Below are 19,494 nucleotides of genomic sequence, written 5' to 3'. Positions count from 1 at the left end.
GAATAGGTCTCAGAAAGTCATAATAAAGAGTAATGTAAATAATTCTGTTCCCATTAATTAGGGAGTTCTGCAAGGGTCTGTCCTTGGGCCTTTGCTTTTTCTTATATTCATTAATTCTTTATTCTCTCACCGGTTAAAAGGAAACCTCACAGCTTTTTACGGATGATCTATAGGTATTCATATAATTCTTCGAGAGGTCTTAATTTGATTGGCGATATTCTACGATGTTAGTTAATTGAATAGCTGGTTCGTGACGGAAAAGATGGTTTTAAATAATTAAACTAATTTTTCATATTAACTACCAAAATTGACTATCCAGAATTGTCATCGAGTATCCAGAAGTCAAATTAGATTTCGGTCACGAAAAAAAATTATCATATTGACTTCCGCAGTTTTCCTATTCGAAACGACATACAACCCTAGTTTCAATTTCCTTTAACCAAAGTTATCATATTGAACTAGAGTTGTCACATTGACCACTTTGAATCCCAAAATTGTCAACCGAAAATTGTTTTATTGACTATTGCGGTTATTGACTGAAATTGTCTATCAAAGTAGTCAATAAGATGACTTTTTTCGTTCTGTGTAGTAAGATTAAATACTTTGGAGTTTTATTGATCAAAATTGAAATTGCTTATAATACATTTCATATTTAAAACAACATTTCCGCATCTCTCTTTGGCACTTGTTTCTTTTGAAAACAAATTTGAATGATATAACTCTAAGATTTCAATATGAAACTTTTCATTTAAGATTTCAATGTGGTGTTGCTTGTGGGGTTATACTTCTGCCTTTTAAAATTTGCTTTTAATTAAGGGAAAGCTTTTAGTTCATTTGCTGGACTAAATCGTATTAGACTTTTGAGTTACATGACTATTCTTTCGTTAAAGCATTTATACTATATGTTTTTCAATATGGGCGGGTAGATGTTGTGTGTGAATGACGTGGCGTTTGCTGTGTGTCACGTAGCGCCGCCGGCCGTCCTGTTTGAACCACATTGCGTCTAGGTCCCTGTGGTTCAATTTGGGATGTAAGAAATTAGTTGTCATCGATATGAATAGCGCTCGCTGTTGACGGTGCCCACCTCACTAACGTCGTTTTCAAAAAAAAATAAACAAAAGATTTGACAGATTCACCAAAACAAAATGGCCGCAAAGGGACCCATAAATCTTCCCGCGTCAATTTGAAAACCCTATATTACAAAGTCTCACAAGTTTTCTTTTTAAATAGCGTTTATTTTTGAAGACCTTTACCTTTACTTATTGTTGACTGAACCATTCCATCTACTGCTCTTATAAGAATAATTGTAAATATGTCATATGGATTAAGCAAATTGATAAAAGTTGAAGTAGCCATTCCGTGATTTTAACTTTAGCAAATTGTTAACAGATAGTAAGATCGTTAACATTTTTGCACCAAAGCTTGGCTTTATTTTTTGTATTGTACGCGCACTCAAGGGGATATGAATACCCTTTCAATGGTGGGAAACATTGAGTCTGCTAAAGCATTGGCTATTTCATTAGACATTAAAGTATTGTTTATGAAAGTAGCGATTACAAAATCACAGGCGTGAAACCTTACGACGGCGCTCGAGAGATACAAAAGCTTCAGTTAGAAAACGGTAACCTATCATTTTTAAAGCTCTCTTTTGAATTCTGTCTAGGAGACTCAAGTAGTTTATAGGGGCACCTGTCCAGATATGGGAATTGTACTCGAGTTTCTGACAAATATAGGCTGTATAGGTAGGAGTAAAAAACTTCTTGTATCTTCGGAGAAAACCTAAACACTTAGCAGCAATTTTGGCGATGTCAAATATGTGATCACTCCACAACAAGTGCTTTGTAATGCACATACCTAGGACTGAAAGCTGTTCGGTGTCCTCAATGGAAGTACCACTCATGGATAGTGGCATTGGGAGAAGATTACGCTTTTGTGACCGTAGACAGAATTGAGTTTTCGAAGTATTAAATTCTACACGGTTTTTGATTCCCCATTGGACAATGCTGTAAAGATCAGAATTTAACAACCTTATCATACGCTGCCGTTGGTAGTCCACATCCGAAGAACAAGGATGAGAATCTAAAAACGAATATGAGAAGCTGAGGGTACAGTCATCAGCGAAACAATTTAGAAGTATGAAGTTTCAGACAAAAGATCATTAATAAAAATAAGGAAGTAAGTCGGAGACAAAATGGAACCCTGGGGCACACCAGAGTTTATTTTGTTTATATCAGATTTGAACCCATCCAAGACTTCTTGAATTGAACGGGCCGAAAAGTAATATCTAACCCAACGAAGAAGGGATTCATCAATACCAAATGCACGCATTTTTGATAAGAGAGCTGGTGCCAAACTCTATCTATACATATTACCTAAACAAAAAATCCTGAAGAAAATATTCCATGAGCAATTGTTAAAGTATAAGATCCAGAAATACCTCAATAAGTTATAGTTATTAGTCCTCTTAATACATTTTCTATATGAGCAACAGATGAATAAGAAAGTAATGCCTTAAATCAATAATTGTACTTATGTCCTAAAATTTGTAAAAAAAATCGTAATAATCCGTAACCACCTAATTTTCATATAATTTCAGCTAAAATTATTGTTCCAGTTACTGGATTTTAATAATGATGGAATTATAAATGCGCTTAGTTTTGGTTTCAACTCCTTAAATCAAACAAATTTATTTTTTGGTTCATATTCTCAGGTTTATAAATTTTTATAAAAGTTTAAAGAAATTGTTTTTGATTGCAAATTAAAAACAAGCTTTTCAGTCCATAGTAAAAAACAAAATATTGATATGTAAAATTTAGTTAAGTTTTTGATACACGAGCTAATTTTGTTTAAGTAAATTATTCCAACATTCACATAAATTTATTTTAAATTAAAATTTTCTATGACAATAAACTCAATAAATACATAGCTTCGGTTATTTCTTTGCATGGGTTAGATTTTAACCTAGGTGTTTTATTTAACCTGTGTTGTTTCACAACTTATCTTATACAATCGGTTATTTTAAACAGGGTTATTTTTTTAACATATTTTTATGAAATAACCAGTTGAAACGAAGTTACTTATAAGATTGTAGATGTAAATTAGGTTGGAGTGGCTGTCCAGATGTCATTGACGCACCTAGATCTCAAGGGTCCATTGTGATACCACTAATGAAGTTACTTATGGGAGAGTAATGAACTTAAACAAACCATTTCGTACTTTTAATAAAGTTAGAGAGACATTTTGTGTTGATCGTTGCCAGTTCACTGGTATTATCGAAGAAGGGATTACCGAGAAAGTTATTCCTTCTAATGGAGAGTGTTGGACATGTACATGAAGGTGTTTGACTGTTTCCTCTTCCTCCTCGTTTATGCAGCTTCTACAAAAGTCATTTGTGTAGACCCCTAGCCCCAGAGCATGTCTTCCTATTAGGCAGTGTCCTGTTATTACTCCAATTGTAGAGCTTATACTTTGTCTGCTCAGGGATATCAAGCCTTTTGACTGTTTTTAGTCTATGCTTGGCCATATTTGCTTGGTTGCTAGGCATTTGGTACTCTGTGACCATCTAGCATTTGTTGATTCTAGAGCATATTGTTTGAGAAGATATTTGCATGTAGCAAGTGGTGTTCCTATGTTATGTTTTTGTCTAACATTAGGCAGAAGTGTTCCGTTTTTGGCGAGCTCATCGGATTTGCAATTTCCCGGAATGTCTCTGTGGCCTGGCACCCAAATGAGGTGAATATTAAACTGTTCCATCATATCCGAGATGATGGACAATCGTGGACTATTCGAGAGTTTGTGGAGACAGACGCGAGAGATTTAAGAGCGGCTTGGCTGTCCGAGAAAATTCGTGTATCCTTGCATGACATAACGTTTTCTTTGAGCCAGGATAGTGCCTCTTTAATCGCCATTACTTCTGCCTGGAATACACTACATTGATTGGGAAGTCTGTATGATAGACTCAGATTCAGTTGTTCCGAATAGATACCACTTCCAACTCCGTAATCGGTCTTTGACCCGTCTGTATAGAAGTGTACCGCATCGTCTTCCAGGGGTCTCTCTTCTTCCCAGGAGGATCTTGAAGGGATGGACACATGCAAGCTTTTACCGAATACAATTTTTGGAGTGGTATAGGCTAAGCGATCTGGGATAGATCTGAAATTGTCTAGAATAGTAGTATGTCCAGTATTGCCACTGTTTCATTGAGAGGTGGCTCTAATCCTCACACATGAGTTGGCTGTCACCATTTTGGAGAAGATGTTAAGAGGATGTTAGATTTAAAAGCACTTCCAGTGCTCCTGTGATGCACATTCCTGCTGACCGCTGGACTTTGATGAGCTTATTTAGATTTACCATCTTGTCCAGTGCGGTCCACCATACCACAGCTCAATAAATGAGTATCGGTCTGATTACCGAAGTATATAGCCAGTGGTTTATTTTTGGGGAGAAGCCCCATTTTGATCCTATGGCCTTTTTACAAGTAAAAAGCGCTACAGTAGCCTTTTTTACTCTTTCATCAATATTTGCCTTCCAATTTAGTATTTACCTAGTTTTTTGTCTAAAATGAGTCCTAAATATTTAGCTTGGTCGGAAAAGCTTAATGATATTCCTCTAATCTTTAGTGGGCTAATCTGAGGAATTTTATATCTTCTCGAAAAGAGTATTAATTCTGTTTTATGTGAATTGACGTCTAAGCCACAATGCTTAGCTCATTTTGTTAGCCTATTTAAGGCATTTTGTAGGAGTTTCGAGAGAACTTGGGGTGCTTCCCAGATACGGATATCGTAACGTCATCAGCATAGGCAATCACCTTGAAACCCTCTACTTCCAATGATGTAAGTAAGTCGTTTACTACCATGTTCCATAAAAGAGGCGAAAGGACCCCACCTTGGGGGGTGCCTCGATTCACCGATCTGGTGGTAGTAAAACTTCGCATGCTAGAAGTTATTGTCCTGCTTTTGAGCATGAGACTTATAAGATCTATGAGTGATTTCTCTAATTTCAGCTTATCCATTGCTTTTGTGATCGCCTGGTAACTGACGTTGTTGAAAGCTGCTTCAATATCCAGGAACGCTACTAAGTTATATTCTTTGTATTCGAGGGAATATTCAATAATACGTACCAGCGAGTGAAGTGCTGATTTTACTGATTTTGCCTTAGAGTAAGCATGTTGAGCTGTGGAAATGAGATATGGTTTTAAGTTATGTTTGATGTAAATTTCAATCAATCTTTCCAAGGATTTAAGAAGGAAGGATGATAGGCTGATTGGTCGTAGATCTTTAGAGTTAAATTGGGAAGGTTTCCGTGCTTTAGGAATGAAGACTAATTTTGCCATTCTCCAGGCTTTGGGAATATATCTAAACCTTAAACAGCTTATCAGAATGATTTCCAATGGTGGAATGACCATGTTTGAGCATTTTTGTAGTTCGGTCAAATGGATCAAAGCTGTCTATGGGCAGCTCTTTCTGAATGGTTCTAGTTTCTTACGCCACCAATGAGGTTTCTTTTTACCCTTTAAAATTGTAGATATAAAACAATCGGTTTTATTTTATAAAAAATTAAATAATAAATCTATATTTCTAAAATAACTTAAAGTAAAAAGGACATTTATGAATGAAAACAGTGGCGTTCACATACGCCACAGTGTCCCAAATAAATTCTATCGAAATAAAATACAATGTAGCCAATATTTTTTCATTTATTGTCCTTACAAAATAATTTAAGCAAATTTAGTTAATCCACAATAATCATTATTAACAAAATAAATCCAATTTAATTTAAAACCAAAACCAGAAAAGAACGCAATCGTTTAGTTCACCTCATTTCATGAAAACAATTAAAAAACCATGTACAAATTAGCAACAAAAAAATAAAACTTAAATTGAAATAAAATTAAATCTACCACAGGCAAATCAATGCATTGCATTAAACATATGGTGGCACAATACACAACACAGAATAGAGTCCATAAAAATGACATTTTGTGGTGTTCCACTAGTGATTGTGGTCAATTGTTGAACTCTGATTTAAGGTTTAATTAAAAATTTTTATTTCATTAGAGAGTGAAGTTTTTTTTATCACGGAATTTATTGATTTGAAATTAATTTTGCCGTTCTTTTAAATTATTATGTGTTTGCATTGCGGTATCTATATTTGTGGGTGTGTATGTTTAAAATTCTTTTCATTTTATGTTGAAATTGTACACACAGTCATTGCCAAAAACAAAGGAACGTTTTTCAATTTGTATTATAACTTTTTTCTTTTTTCCATCCCTGACAATATTACTCGCATACAGAAATGGTTGAGAGTTGTAAGTCACTAGGCCCTGTTTTTGAACGGACTGTTGCGCCACTTAAAGAAAAGTTTTCCTTTTTTACACTAAAAAAAGCTTACATATCATGAAAAACGGGTAATACATGAAGGGTCTTGTCTAGGGATAATTTTTAGAACTTAAGTAAATAGGCGACACCAAAGTTACTTTTTGTTTAAAGTTTATTGATAAGTATTTAGTTTATAATTATAATTAAAAATAAATGGAAATGATGCGTAACTCCTGACCAACTAAACTCTCTGCGCACAAGGACAACGTAAGACTGAATAATTCAATGTGGATTTGGAAAAGAAAATGAAAGGGGCCGCTTGTTCTCTTTTGTTATGTCTGTCCGTTTGTTGAGTGGTCGGTTCTGTCTTGTTCGTCTGTTGGAGTAGGGTGATGTGTCGAGGTTTGGCCAATTCCACATACATATTTTTTGAACAATTCAATTATGAAAGTACAAAAACGATAAATCTTGAAATCAAGACAAAGCACGGTATATGTGTGCGGTGAAGTGGTTGCTGAAGTTAAAAATATTGTTGTGTCTCATAAATGATTCCAAGTGTCAAAATTTGATGCATCCGCATCTAAGGAATTACTTGCGAAGTATGTTGTTAACAAAATTGGTCTTAATGAAACCACACAGTAAAATGGGTCAAGCTTGTAAAAAGAGATGCTATAAATTTAAAAACCGTTAAGTTTGAAGTTCATATTCCACTTAACAAATTACAAATCTTATGATCTCATGGTTATAATAGTGAGAGATTTTGTACTAAGCTAAATTCCAAAAAGCGATCAAATTGTGTCACTTCCTAGTCCAGTGGAAATAAATTAAAGTCCAAAATTGGTAGTATTAATGTAGTTCAAGGTATTCTCAAAACATGGGCGGAGTACGAGGTAAACTCAATGCTCTTCCTGTTTATGCTGACTCCTGTAAATTTAATATTAATGCGTTTGTGGAAACCTGCAGCGAATAATAACGAATTAATTTTCTAAGTAATCGTGGTAAAGGGGTAGTGTTTTTACGGCAGACCAGCGTCGACTTAAAGCTTATTCAATTGATCTAAATAACTTATCTTTACGTGAGGACAGCATTGCTCAAATATATGTTTGATTTGAAAGTAATTATGATTGTAAATTGTTGATTTTTAACTTATACCATTATTATTATTTATTAATATTATAAGCTTTTATTTGTCATTATTGATATTTTGTACAATATTTATTTACATTTTTGTTTACATTTTCTGTTTCTTTTGAATTAATTACTATATAAATTGACATAATTTGTTTTAATCAAAGTAAAAATCTCGAATATGAAAATCTCGAAAACAAAAATCTATAATGGGAAGAAACTCAAAACAAAAATCTAGAAAATAAAATCTCGAAGTGCCAAAATCTATAAAAAAAACATCTCGAATGCACTAATCCGGGCGAATTTAAAACATTGCCTCAAAAATTCAAACATACATTCTGTATAACTTACTTCTCCTTAACAAACTTAAAGTTGACAAGTAAAGTTATCAGTCATACAATTGCGCATTGCTACACATGCACCTTTCTTATTGTTTGAAACTATTTTTCTTGCTTAGAAAATAAAATATTGGGTAAACTGATGTGTTTGTGTTTTATTGATTTTTAACTGTTAAAAATACAAAAAAAAACTGAAATTTTTATTTTTTTTCGAGATTTTTTTTTAGATTGAGTCTTTCGAGATTTTTGTTAATTCTGGATTTTTGTGGATTCGAGATTTTTGCGTTCTAGTTATTTTTTTTTTATTTTCGAGATTTTTGGCATTCTATATTTCGTCATGATCACGAGTAAAACCCGTGGCATGATGGTTAGTTCGAACCCTGCCTATGACATCTAAAGTCTTTTCACAGGTACTGCCTCTTGCGATAAATTGACTAATTCTCCAATAGTAACTCTTGTCATGAAAAAGTGCTTTCTCAAATTAGCCGTTCGGATTCGGCAAATAAACTGTAGGTCCCCTCCATTGCTGACAACATTACTCGCACACAGGAATGGTTGAGAGTTGTAAGTCACTAGGCCCTAGTTTTCAACGGACTGTTGCGGCACTCAATTTATTTTTTTAATATGTGAGCAAAGTTTGAATCAATAAACGGATGCGTGTCAAAATTCTATGATCTGGCATATGCCTCCCCCAATGTTGCCCAAAGATCTCTATCTTTTGCGTCATTGTACCAACTTTGTATTTCTTTAACCAAAGCGTCTGCCCATCTTTTCTTCGGTCGTCCAATTGGTCTTGTGCTTTCTGGTGGTGTCTACTTTGTAATGATTTTTGTCCATCTTTGGTCCTGTATTCTAGATATATGTACTGCCTAATTCCATTTAAGGAGTTTTGCTCGTTCCACCACGTCCGTTAAACCAGTTCTTCGTCTTATTTCTCTATTTCTCACTCTCTGGCTAATTCGTAGGTTAAGTAGTTTTCTTTCCATCTTGGTTTGGCATATTCTTATTTTGTCAAGTAAACTTGAAGTCAAGGATATAGTCTGTAACCCATACGTCTTAACAGGTAGAATAGTAGAGTCTAGTATGTATATGTTTTCGTGTTTCGTCAGTTAGATTCGATTGTAATATTTGTTTTGAACTCCAAAATTGTTTCCAACTATTGGTAATACGTCCAGAAGCTTCTTTTTTCTCTTGGTTAATCATTGACTTAGTCTGTCCTAGATAAGTATAGTCTTTTATGTGTTCGTTATCCAGCAATATGTCATCTTTAATATGGTTAGTCATTATCTTAGTTTTTGACTTATTGATATGAATTCCAACTTTCTTGCATTCATTTGTCAATTCTATGAGCATATTTTGTATTTGTCCGGAAGTTGATGAAATGAGAACTATGTCATCAGCGAATCTAAGGTTGCTCAAATATTGTCCCTAAATATTTATTCCATATCTATTGACCCAGTTTAGTTTCTTGAATATTTCTTCCAGTACGGCAAAAAATGATGGTGGTGACATTGGATCCCCCTGTCTTACGCTTTTCTTTATTTTTATTTCTCTTCCTATTCTTTCGCTTTTTATGTTCGCCGCGCTGTCTGTATATATATTTTTCAACGTCCTTATAAAGATAGGATGAATTCCTTGGTTTGTCAGCGCTGTCCATATTTCGTCATGTTCTACTGAGTCAAATGCTTTACTGAAGTCAATATATAAAAGATACAAAGGGTTTTTCAAATTCGTTAGTTTTTTCAATTAGTTGGTTTACTGTTTGTAGATGGTCTGTTGTTGAAAAACCTTCTCGAAATCCTATTGATTTCTGTTTAATGTGTCCTTAATTTTTGTGTACATTACTTTCGAGAACAGTTTATATATCATAGAAATGTTGCTTATTGGTCTGTAGTTATTTATGTTATCTTTATTTCCTTTTTTGTGGATAAGCGTAATTGTTTTCAATATTTGAGCATTTCTGTTACAATACCATCATTTCCTGTACACTTATCTGTCTTAAGACCGTCAATTTCTTGTTCAATATGTTTTTGTAAAAAGTGTAACAGTATTTAAGTTGGAATAACTGTCCGCCATCGATATATTACCATCTTTTATTTCTTTTGTCGATTTGAAAAGTTCTTCTAAAAACTTGGTAGCAGACTCATTTATATCTCTCCTTTTAACAGCGTTGTTATTTTTGTTATTAATTGATGTTATCCACTCTTTTCCGTTGTCAAGAAATGATTTTGTCTTTTTAATAGATTTTGTGTTGCTTAATATATCATTTATCATTGTTTCGTTATATGTTAGGATATAATTTTTCGCATCTTCTTTTATGGTTTTCCGAAGGTATCTTAGTTCATTTTTTTCCTGGTCTGATAAGTTGTCCTTGTTTCGTAGGTTATCTCTTCTGGTTATCAGCGCTTTAGTGTCATTTGTTAATTTATCAGGTTTTGTAGTAACAGCATTCATGATTGAAACTTTCGCCAAGTTCTTTATTATCTGTTCTAATGAATCATATGTACTTTGAAAATTTTCGTTTATTCTATTCGTAGTTATATTAAGTCTTATTTCTTTCTTAATCATGTCATTATATTTTTCAATATTTTCGGTTGTTATTATTCTAGGAATACTGAGTGTTTGTTTGTTTCTTTTCAGCGTATTAAGGTCCACTTTTATTTTTGCTCTTACTAGCCTATGGTCGCTATCAAATTAAAAATTATTCAATACGGAGATGTACCTACTATTTCTAACTCCCAATGTCCAACAAAGCACATAATTCTCAAAATATTTTAAGTAATTTTTTTCTTTTCCTTCTAACAAGCGTGTTTCATATAAACAAAATATTTCATAGTTATTAGCATATTTAAAGAAATCTGTAAATAAAAGTTTACACCACTTATATTATAGCTTAAAATTCTAAAGTTTACATTTTTTAATAAATTTGTACTTATGATAACATTATTTGGACAGACGGAAATTTTCTATGATGTTTTTGCAGAAGTGTAAATACTGTCTTGAGAAATTGTTAACAAATATTAAGCGATAAAATTTATGATTTTTTGCTAATTTAAAAAAAAGAGCATTGTTCCTATAATTTTGGCCATACCTGTATGTATGTATCTTTTTTTCCTTTTAGTTTCACCATCATGCAAATTACTGTGTGTCGATAATGATGGGGGTGTACTCTATACGTTAAAGGTTCAAATACTCTCTAGAAACCCTGTACACAATATATTGAAACATTTTGCATAGTGTTTCATTTGTATATTTTATTATATTTTTGCTTTCTTTTTCTGTTTTTTTTTTATAAAACAATTTTCACATCGATTTAATGGTTGATGATGGAAGACCACACAATCAGGATATAACTTTTTTATTCTCTCATATTATAATGTTAATGGAATAGCAATGTTAAACAATTATTTTTATTATTTTTTTGTTTCATTATGAGCACATTCAACTTTGAGGAAATATTGCACATACATATTTTTTTTTCCTTTTCAGAAAACCATTAAAAATTAATGCAAATCAAAACGTTTATTAAATAATGTTTTATTTTTCAGATTTTGATGCTTGAATTACATTCGTGTGGAAAATAAATTTTACTGGGACTGAAAACTTTCAATTTGTTTAATTATAAGATTTTGTTGAGATAAATAAAATAATAAATTTTAGGATAGCTCTCAAAATGTTTGAATATTTTAAAAATGTGGAATTTGAATAAAAAAATGAGGTATGTTTTACTGGTGAGTATCTAGTGGCCTAACCTAGGGAAGTAACATAAGATCCATAATTTGTGGCGTTAATCAGCAAATTTACGATGGTTTCTATGTATTCGTTTGTTCCCTTACAATGTTGATTATAGTAGATATATGTAAGTGCGTTAGGAGTTTACGTTTTTTAGGGTCATACTAGGTGAATCTGTAGTATAATACAAATATTTTGAGACCTTTCCTGGGGTGCTTTTATAAATTAATCAAAAAAATATAGAAAACATTGAAGAAATAAATCCAAATATTCATAACTCAACCAAGGAGAGGTGAGAAAGTGAGAGAAGTAAAAGTCGTATTCTTGCAGTGCTCAAGTTATTTATTCATAGTTTTGTAATTTTAAAGTTAAATATAAAAAAAACTGCTTTATAAACTTTGGTTAAGCAGAACATCATAACATCACAGAGGAATATCTTGAAATTGCCTACAAGGTATGATAATTAAGGACCTTTTAAATATATCGCATGGGGTAGCCATTTCTTCTTTGTTCTGCGAATAACCGATATATGAAGTCAAAGAGAAAATTGGGGGACACATCTCCAAACAATTCGCCAAATAGTAAAAAATCCACACTTCAACTTCATAAAGTATCTTTGTTGACCGAAAACAACATCGCAATGGCATCTCAAGCAAACGAATTGAAGTCTATCATCGACGGCTGTTTTGTCGAGCACTTAAAAATATCGCGACAAAAGACGTCCTAACTGTCACCGCTGAAATTCAGCTCTTACGGGCGCAAAACGAGCGCCTTACGGAGCGGTTAGCTGTCATTGAGAACTACTGCGAAACACTTGAGAAGCAAATCGAACTTTTGCACCGAAAATCATATGAAAACACGGTTGTAATGCATTTACCGTCAGACGATAAGGCAGACATGAATAGTCTAGCGAAACAATGAAAATGCGGAGCTACCTTTTGATAAATCACAATAATTGGTTAATCGTTACAACAACAAAACGATGATGGTGTTAAACTTCGACAACAGAGAAACAGCACAAACAATTATAGAAGCAGCCCCGAGATTAAAAAACTCCGGAATTGTGGTGAATCGAGAAAAATCTTTACTTTTCCGAAAGAAGAGGAGAACACTTGATCAAATCAAAAGCAAGCTAATGGAGATGAAGAAGAATCCGAATGTAAATATTCAAATCAAAGGCGCAAAAAATCGAAAATTTTTCATGTTCACACGACTCGCTACGAGGATTGAAAATATCAACAAATGACGAGCTGTCATTTGTCAAGAGGAATTTTGGTGAAGATGCAATGTGCTTTTTTGACAGCGTCATCGTAAACTAGAAAAACCATCATGTCACTGAAGCGCCATCTGTGAGTGCGTTCGCAAACAATCGTCATGGTTTCGGTACGAACTTTAATGACTCTAAAGCTTTCTGGGCCAATGTGCGCATTTAAAGTGACCGTAATAGGTCAGTTATAGATCCCATTAAAGTGGATATACTGGCATTGCAATTTGAACAACTTTTCATAGCTGATCCATACCAGAAGTCTATAAGCTTTGCACTGCCTTTTATATATATTGAAGAATTAGACGCTCCATTCTCAATGTTATAACTTGTTGTAGCGCTAAAAAAAAAGAAGAACAACAAGGCTGGACGGCATACCAGCTGAGTTCTACAAAAACACCACCTTGCAGTTTTTAGAATTTATTTTAGTGCCCTCTACAAAATGTTTGAGGAGGAGCAGTTTCCAGGAATTTTCCAGTCCTCATCTATCTCTTCTCTTTTTTAAAAGGTAACCCTATTTTACCTGAAAACTATAGAGGCATCTCTGTGCTTAGTTATCTAAGGAAATTATTCACCCAGATCGTATTCCTTGTAAGATGGGTCGAACAAAACAGCAAGTAAGTTGCTTTCAGGCGGGCTTTCGAGCTAATCTTTCGTTACCTAGAGAAAAAAATAAATCTTTACTCTTTTTTCGTTGACTTTAAATCAGCATTTGACACCATTAACAGAAGATGTCTACTATTTAAACTTGCAGCTATCGGGCTATCGACAAAATTTATCCGAATCTATGAGCAGCTGCTCTAAAATACAACAGCTGTAGAATCAAATTATAGTAGCAAATCAAAACCGTTTACTTGTAATACAGGTGTGCCTCAAGGTTGCATTTTAGGCCCGCTTATCTTTTCACTATTTATAAATGATATTGAAGACTATATCCCTGGTGGTGTTACTTTTGGTGATTTATCTATTAAAGTTTTGCTCTACGCCGATGACTTGGTGATCTTAACTGATAATGCAGTCACAATTCAGCTTCAAATAAACAAATTAAAACAATTTTGTGATCTATGGGATCTCCAAATAAACACCTCAAAGTCGAAGATTATGGTCTTTAGGTCACAACATCGTAGCATTAGAACTAACCGCAACTGCACCTTCAATGGTTCCAACTTAGAAGTGGTGAAAGAATTTAAATATTTAGGCTACACTTTAACTTATAACCATAACCACATAAAAGATAAGGTGAGAGTTGCAAAAACTGCAAAAAATTGTATGTGGTCAAACTTTTTTAATAACAAACTTGTTGCTCCTACGTCTAAGTTCAAAGTGTTTGAAGCAACTATCAAAAGCTGTTTGTGTTATAGCAACCAAGACTATGGGTACAAGAAAATAGAAAATATCAAAGCTGTCCAAAGATATTTTTTTAAGCGTATCTTTAGACTCCCAACTAGCACGTCCAATTATGCTATACATATCGAATCGGGACTTGCTCCAATATTTACTATGAATTTAAAAGCAAACGCTGATTTTATATTGAGGGTAATGGAAAGGTCGGCCAACAATTTGCAAGAGAGGGTCCTATCAGTGTGTTTTCGATGCCGGTGTACTCCATTTAAAGACTGGGTCCTGATTTGGCCTCGGCACACAACTTTCCTCTGTCTCTATCTGTTGATAGTTTAGATACGTGGAGAAGCGCTCTCTACGAATATATATCTACCATTGATGATCACTTATTCCAAAGCTATCTAGACAGGGCGAGGGAGTCTGTGTCGAGATCAATTTACAGTAAACTTAACCTCAGACTCGGGTCTTCTTATTACTTTAGATATAAATTTACTGTAATGGAAATGAGCATCATATTTAAAGCACGTACGGAGATGTTAGAGCTTAATCACAGACCGCACAGAACTGGTAACAACCAAAACTGCGCTTTGTGCAACCTTAATCAAGTTGAAAACATTTTACACTTTGTTGCATTGTGCCCAATCTTGCAGGAAATTCATCGGCTTTATTTTAACTAGAGTTTTCTGACACTTAAAGAATATCTAGGTGTTCTGAATGGAGATAACGATTGGCGTCTACTCATTCAGTTTTTATTAGATGCAGTTTCGTATAGAAACATGAACATTAATATATACTAGAATAATAATTCTATTACAATTTTTTTTCAGCTAAACAAAAAGCCTAAATCACGTTTGAAAAATTGCTAATCATTAAATTCCTTGAGATATCTTTCTTTTTCTGAAATTTCAAAAATTCTTTATGATCTATGGATCCCTTCTTTTGTTTTAGCCAAACTAAAAACCCTTAGAACATTTGAATCAATTGTTTAACACATATTGCCATAATTAAATGATTGCTGTTTTTATAAACTTGATAATTTTGTTTTAGCTAAACTAAAAGCCTGAATCAGATTTTTTTTATAAATGTATTTATATATTAAATTACCTACACCATTAAAACTAATATTTTTTTTCTTCCCTCTGGCATTATTCTTTTTCTTTTTTCAATTGCTATTTTCTTTATATAACCAAATTTTTGTACTAGCCATGCTTGTAATCTTTAGTTTTAAGTTTGTAAATTTTGAAATGAAGAAATAAAGATGATAATAACAATAATAATAATAATAACTCAACCAATTTGTATTAAAAAAAAAATTATATGAAAATTGTGTACAAATTTGTAACACTTTGAACTAATTGTTGATATTAAGTTGCTAAAGCAGCAAAAAACATAATTTTATAAATACAAAAAAAAACATAGAATAACACAAGAGTCTTAATTGTAAAACGTTTAGAAAGTAAAGCTTCTTGAAATTCATTTTGCTTTGGTGATATCTGTCAAATCTTTTGTTTACTATGCAGTTGTTTATGCCAAATTATTGTGGCAAGTTACACGATTGAACAGCATGTTCAAATGGTAAAACGTAATTGCGTCAATTTTACGGTAGACGTGGTGGCCCTTCACAGTACACTCTTCAATATTTGGCGGCCAAATTTTAGACGACCGGTTCAGTACACAATCAGCCAACACCCGTACGTTCAAGGAACGCAAGATCGCCGGGGCCGTGAATGTTTATATCCGAACCCAAGGCAGTCTATTATTCGCAGTGCTCAAGAACTCGGCCTTTCACAGACTTCAACTTGGTGAAGCGCCGGGACTTGGGCCTACACCTGTAAAATATCCAACTGACTTAGGAGCTTAAAGCTCATGGCCATAAACATCGCAGTTTGATCCCTAACTGGGCTTCGAATCATTTTTAAGGGGACTTCAATTTTGGCCGAAAATCAATTTGACGAGGCTACCTTTTGGATTAATAGCTGTGTTAACAAGCAAAATTGCCGTATATGGGACGACACCAACCCACAAGAGGTTCACCAGGTGATATTGCTTCCTCAAAAAGGATTTTCGGCCGGCGACGTCCATTCCAATTGGTCTGTACTTTTTTGAAAACGATGTAAGTGACAATATTTCTAATGGCCCAAATTGAACCATCATCATCTACCCGCCCTTATTGAAAGCATAATTATATTTAACAATACTTTAACTATCAAAACAAATGTACGAAAGCAAATATTCAAAGAATTTAAAATTCTGTTCGTTCAAAAAAAAAAAAAAAAAAACATATAAACTAAACTAAAAGAGCTCTCTTATTTCTCTTTGACGATTTAAATCTGTTGATAAGATATTCATAACCCTCCTTTGCATGCCATTTTATAAAGATGGATCATATCGTTCTATATCACATCATCTCAAGCATTTGTAATAGGTTTTTTTTTGTACTATTTGAAGTAAAATTTAACCAAACGGATTGTGAAATATTTCAAGCCAGGGATAACATTTATAAAAAAAGAGAGATAAAATTTTGCGTTCAAACCACAGTGCACAGCAGAAGCGACGTGCCAAAATCTTTTGCAGGAAGTGGTATCATTTAAAAAGTAGCTTCCTTTTCATACGTACGAATGTCTGTATAAACTAAGCATGTATGTATTGTATATAAGTACTAACGGGTGTAGAGTATTTTTCAAAAAGGACAAAAATTGTATTAAAAATTATTATTCTCTGTGATACTACACACAGTCACAAGAATATATGGTAAGCGCGATGAGGAAAAAAGGATGTTTAAAGAAGTCAAAGTGGCATAATACTACTAACTTTTGATATTCATGCCCTAGCATAGCGCATCGATATTAATTGAACAAAATAGAATCGAGAAAAATTCATGACCAAATATTTCTGTTCCTGATATGGTTTGCAGAATACTGAAGAAAATTATATCAAGTAGTCTTAAGATGTTGTAGTGTCTATTTTGTTTTAAATGCTTGGAACAATTGTTTTCCAAGAGGATTGATTTTGATACCTCATGGTAGCCATATTGTTTCTTTTATTTTCTGTCAGAATATCTTCTTTTAAGACAAACCACATTGGGAAGTTAAAGCTCGAAGCAATATGTGCAAATGTTGAAACTTTATTTTCAAAATAGGAGTTCTGTAGTAGCAACTATTAGCACGTTGCTCCCTATTCGAAGTTTAGTGGCCAAATTGGGGCCACCAGTGCATTGCTGCAGTTCGTGAAATCGTTCTGCAAATTCCGAGCCAGTATGAATTTTTATTCATGGGTATAGTTTGGTTTGTTTCGTCCTATCCTTGTACTGAAATCGTTTTTACGGGCGATTTCAATGTACACAATTCTTCATGGCTTCAACATTCAGGCCAGACAACACCCGATGGAGTGTTAGCAGAAATCTTTGCTGAGTTGAACCACCTAACTCAGCTAGTCAACGAGTCCACCTGAATATCGGACGTTGAAGGTCGAGCAGAAAACACTTTTGACTTGTTTCTTACCTTTGACCCTGATTAGTAAACTGTTTGTGTTCTATCTCTTCTAGGCATATCTGACCATTGTGTTATATCAGCAAATTTCTCGGGTCAAAACTGTTCAGTTAAAGAAAGAGCTCCTAAGGGAACCGTTTGGCAATATGAGAAAGCCAACTGGGATGATCTCAATAATGAATTCAGGATCTTTAACTGGTCACTGGTTCTCATTCTCCTGGGAATGAGAACTTTTATACCGAACAGGGTTAAAAGTATCAGACCCAGTAAAACGCTTGGTTTGATACGAGCTGTAAAGAGGTTATTGGGGCGTTTCCGTTGATATAAAGCCAACCATACTGAGGAAAGCCGGAAAAAGTTCAAACAAGCCAGGAAGGCCTGCAACGCCCATATTCGACGGACCAAATTTTTACAAGACCAAAAGGCAGTAAAAAAATTTTAGTCATTTGTAAAAAACATGAGGAATTCTTCCACTTCTTCGGTTCCTACGCTCGTTGTCAATGACACTCCTCTTGTTTGCTTTTTAGAGAAAGCTAATCTCCTCTTTGCTAGGCAGTTCGCTGCCAATTTTACGCTGCCAGTGAGTTTTATGACTCCTCCTGTACTTGAACGAGTTAGTGATTCTCTGGGACCAATCTTTTTTTGCACTTGTACTGTGGCAAGAGTCCTTAGAGATCTAAACACAAAAACACGTGGGTCCGGATGGTATCCCCGTTATTGTTCTGAAGAGGTGTTCTTCAACGCTGGCAAAACCACTGCGTAAGCTTTTTCATCTGTCCTACTCCTCAGGTCCCATTCCGAACGGATGGAAAACGGCATTTATTCAACCTATTCCCAAAAAAGACGAAGCTACTTCACCCTCTAACTACCGACCGATTGCACTTACGTCCCTTCTTTCCAAGGTCATGGAAACGCTGATTAATTATCAGCTCAAGAAATATCTTGAAGATCGAAAGCTTCTTAATGACCAGCAGTACGGCTTTCGAAACAATAGGTCCACTGGTGATCTCATGGTTCATCTCACCGGACAGTGGAGCAAATCTTTACATCGTTTTTTTGAAAGTAAGATTATTGCACTTGATATTTCAAAAGCATTTGATAGGGTTTGGCATCAGGCTTTCTTATCATGAATCTCTGCTTCATTGGATTAGTAATTACCTTTCGGATCGTTCAATACAAGTAGTATTGGATAATTTCAAGTCTAAAAAACCATAAAATAAATTCTGGTATGCCCCAGGGCTCTGTTTTATCTCCAACACTCTTTCTCATTTTTATTAACGATCTCCTGTCTGCAACCTCTAATCCAATACATTGCTTTGCTGACGATAGTACTCTTAGCTTTTCTTTTTCGTTTTCACACTCACATCCATCTTCATCGGATGTGTAATTGCAACGACAAAATATGGTAAGCTCATTAAATTCCGACCTAAACAGAATTTTTCAATGGGGACTAAAAATCCGTGTGGGATTAAATGCTTCGAAAACCCAATGCTGTCTTGTATCGTTAAAGCGTGATATACCCCCATTGCCATTATCCATGGATGGCACTTGCATCAATGAGACTGAAAACCTCGATACTCTCGGTATGTGTGTCAACAACCACCTCTTGTGAAATGACCACATACTCGATGTCGCCAAAAATGCCGCAAGGTGTTTGGGTTTTCTTAGGCGATGCAAGAAATGTTTCACACTTTCTGATCTGGCTGTTATCTACGTCCAAAGCTTGAGTATAACTCCCATATCTGGGCTGGTGCTCCTGCAACTTACTTAAACCTCTTGGATAGTATTGAACGTAGAGCATTTGAATAAATAGGTTATAATACCATCATAAGTTCATTTCTTTCGCTTGAACATCGTCGTAAGATCAAAAGGCTTGCATATACTTT

General features: G+C 34.3%; 1 long non-coding RNA gene across 1 annotated transcript in view; it reads left to right on the top strand.

Moving 5' to 3' along the window:
* LOC129947388 (uncharacterized) overlaps positions 1–11,447 on the top strand; it is a 37,622-nt gene extending 26,175 nt beyond the window's left edge. Inside the window, exons 2-3 of the long non-coding RNA XR_008781709.1 lie at positions 10,905–10,966; positions 11,332–11,447. This is a non-coding gene — a long non-coding RNA (uncharacterized LOC129947388). The remainder of the gene's footprint in view (positions 1–10,904; positions 10,967–11,331) is intronic.
* The last annotated feature ends 8,047 nt before the right edge of the window (positions 11,448–19,494 follow it).

This window comes from Eupeodes corollae, chromosome 2, assembly GCF_945859685.1.
Source record: "Eupeodes corollae chromosome 2, idEupCoro1.1, whole genome shotgun sequence".
Classification (NCBI taxonomy): domain Eukaryota; kingdom Metazoa; phylum Arthropoda; class Insecta; order Diptera; family Syrphidae; genus Eupeodes; species Eupeodes corollae.
The sequence above is the reverse complement of the archived record's forward strand: the minus strand, read 5'-3'. Positions and strand labels throughout refer to the sequence as shown.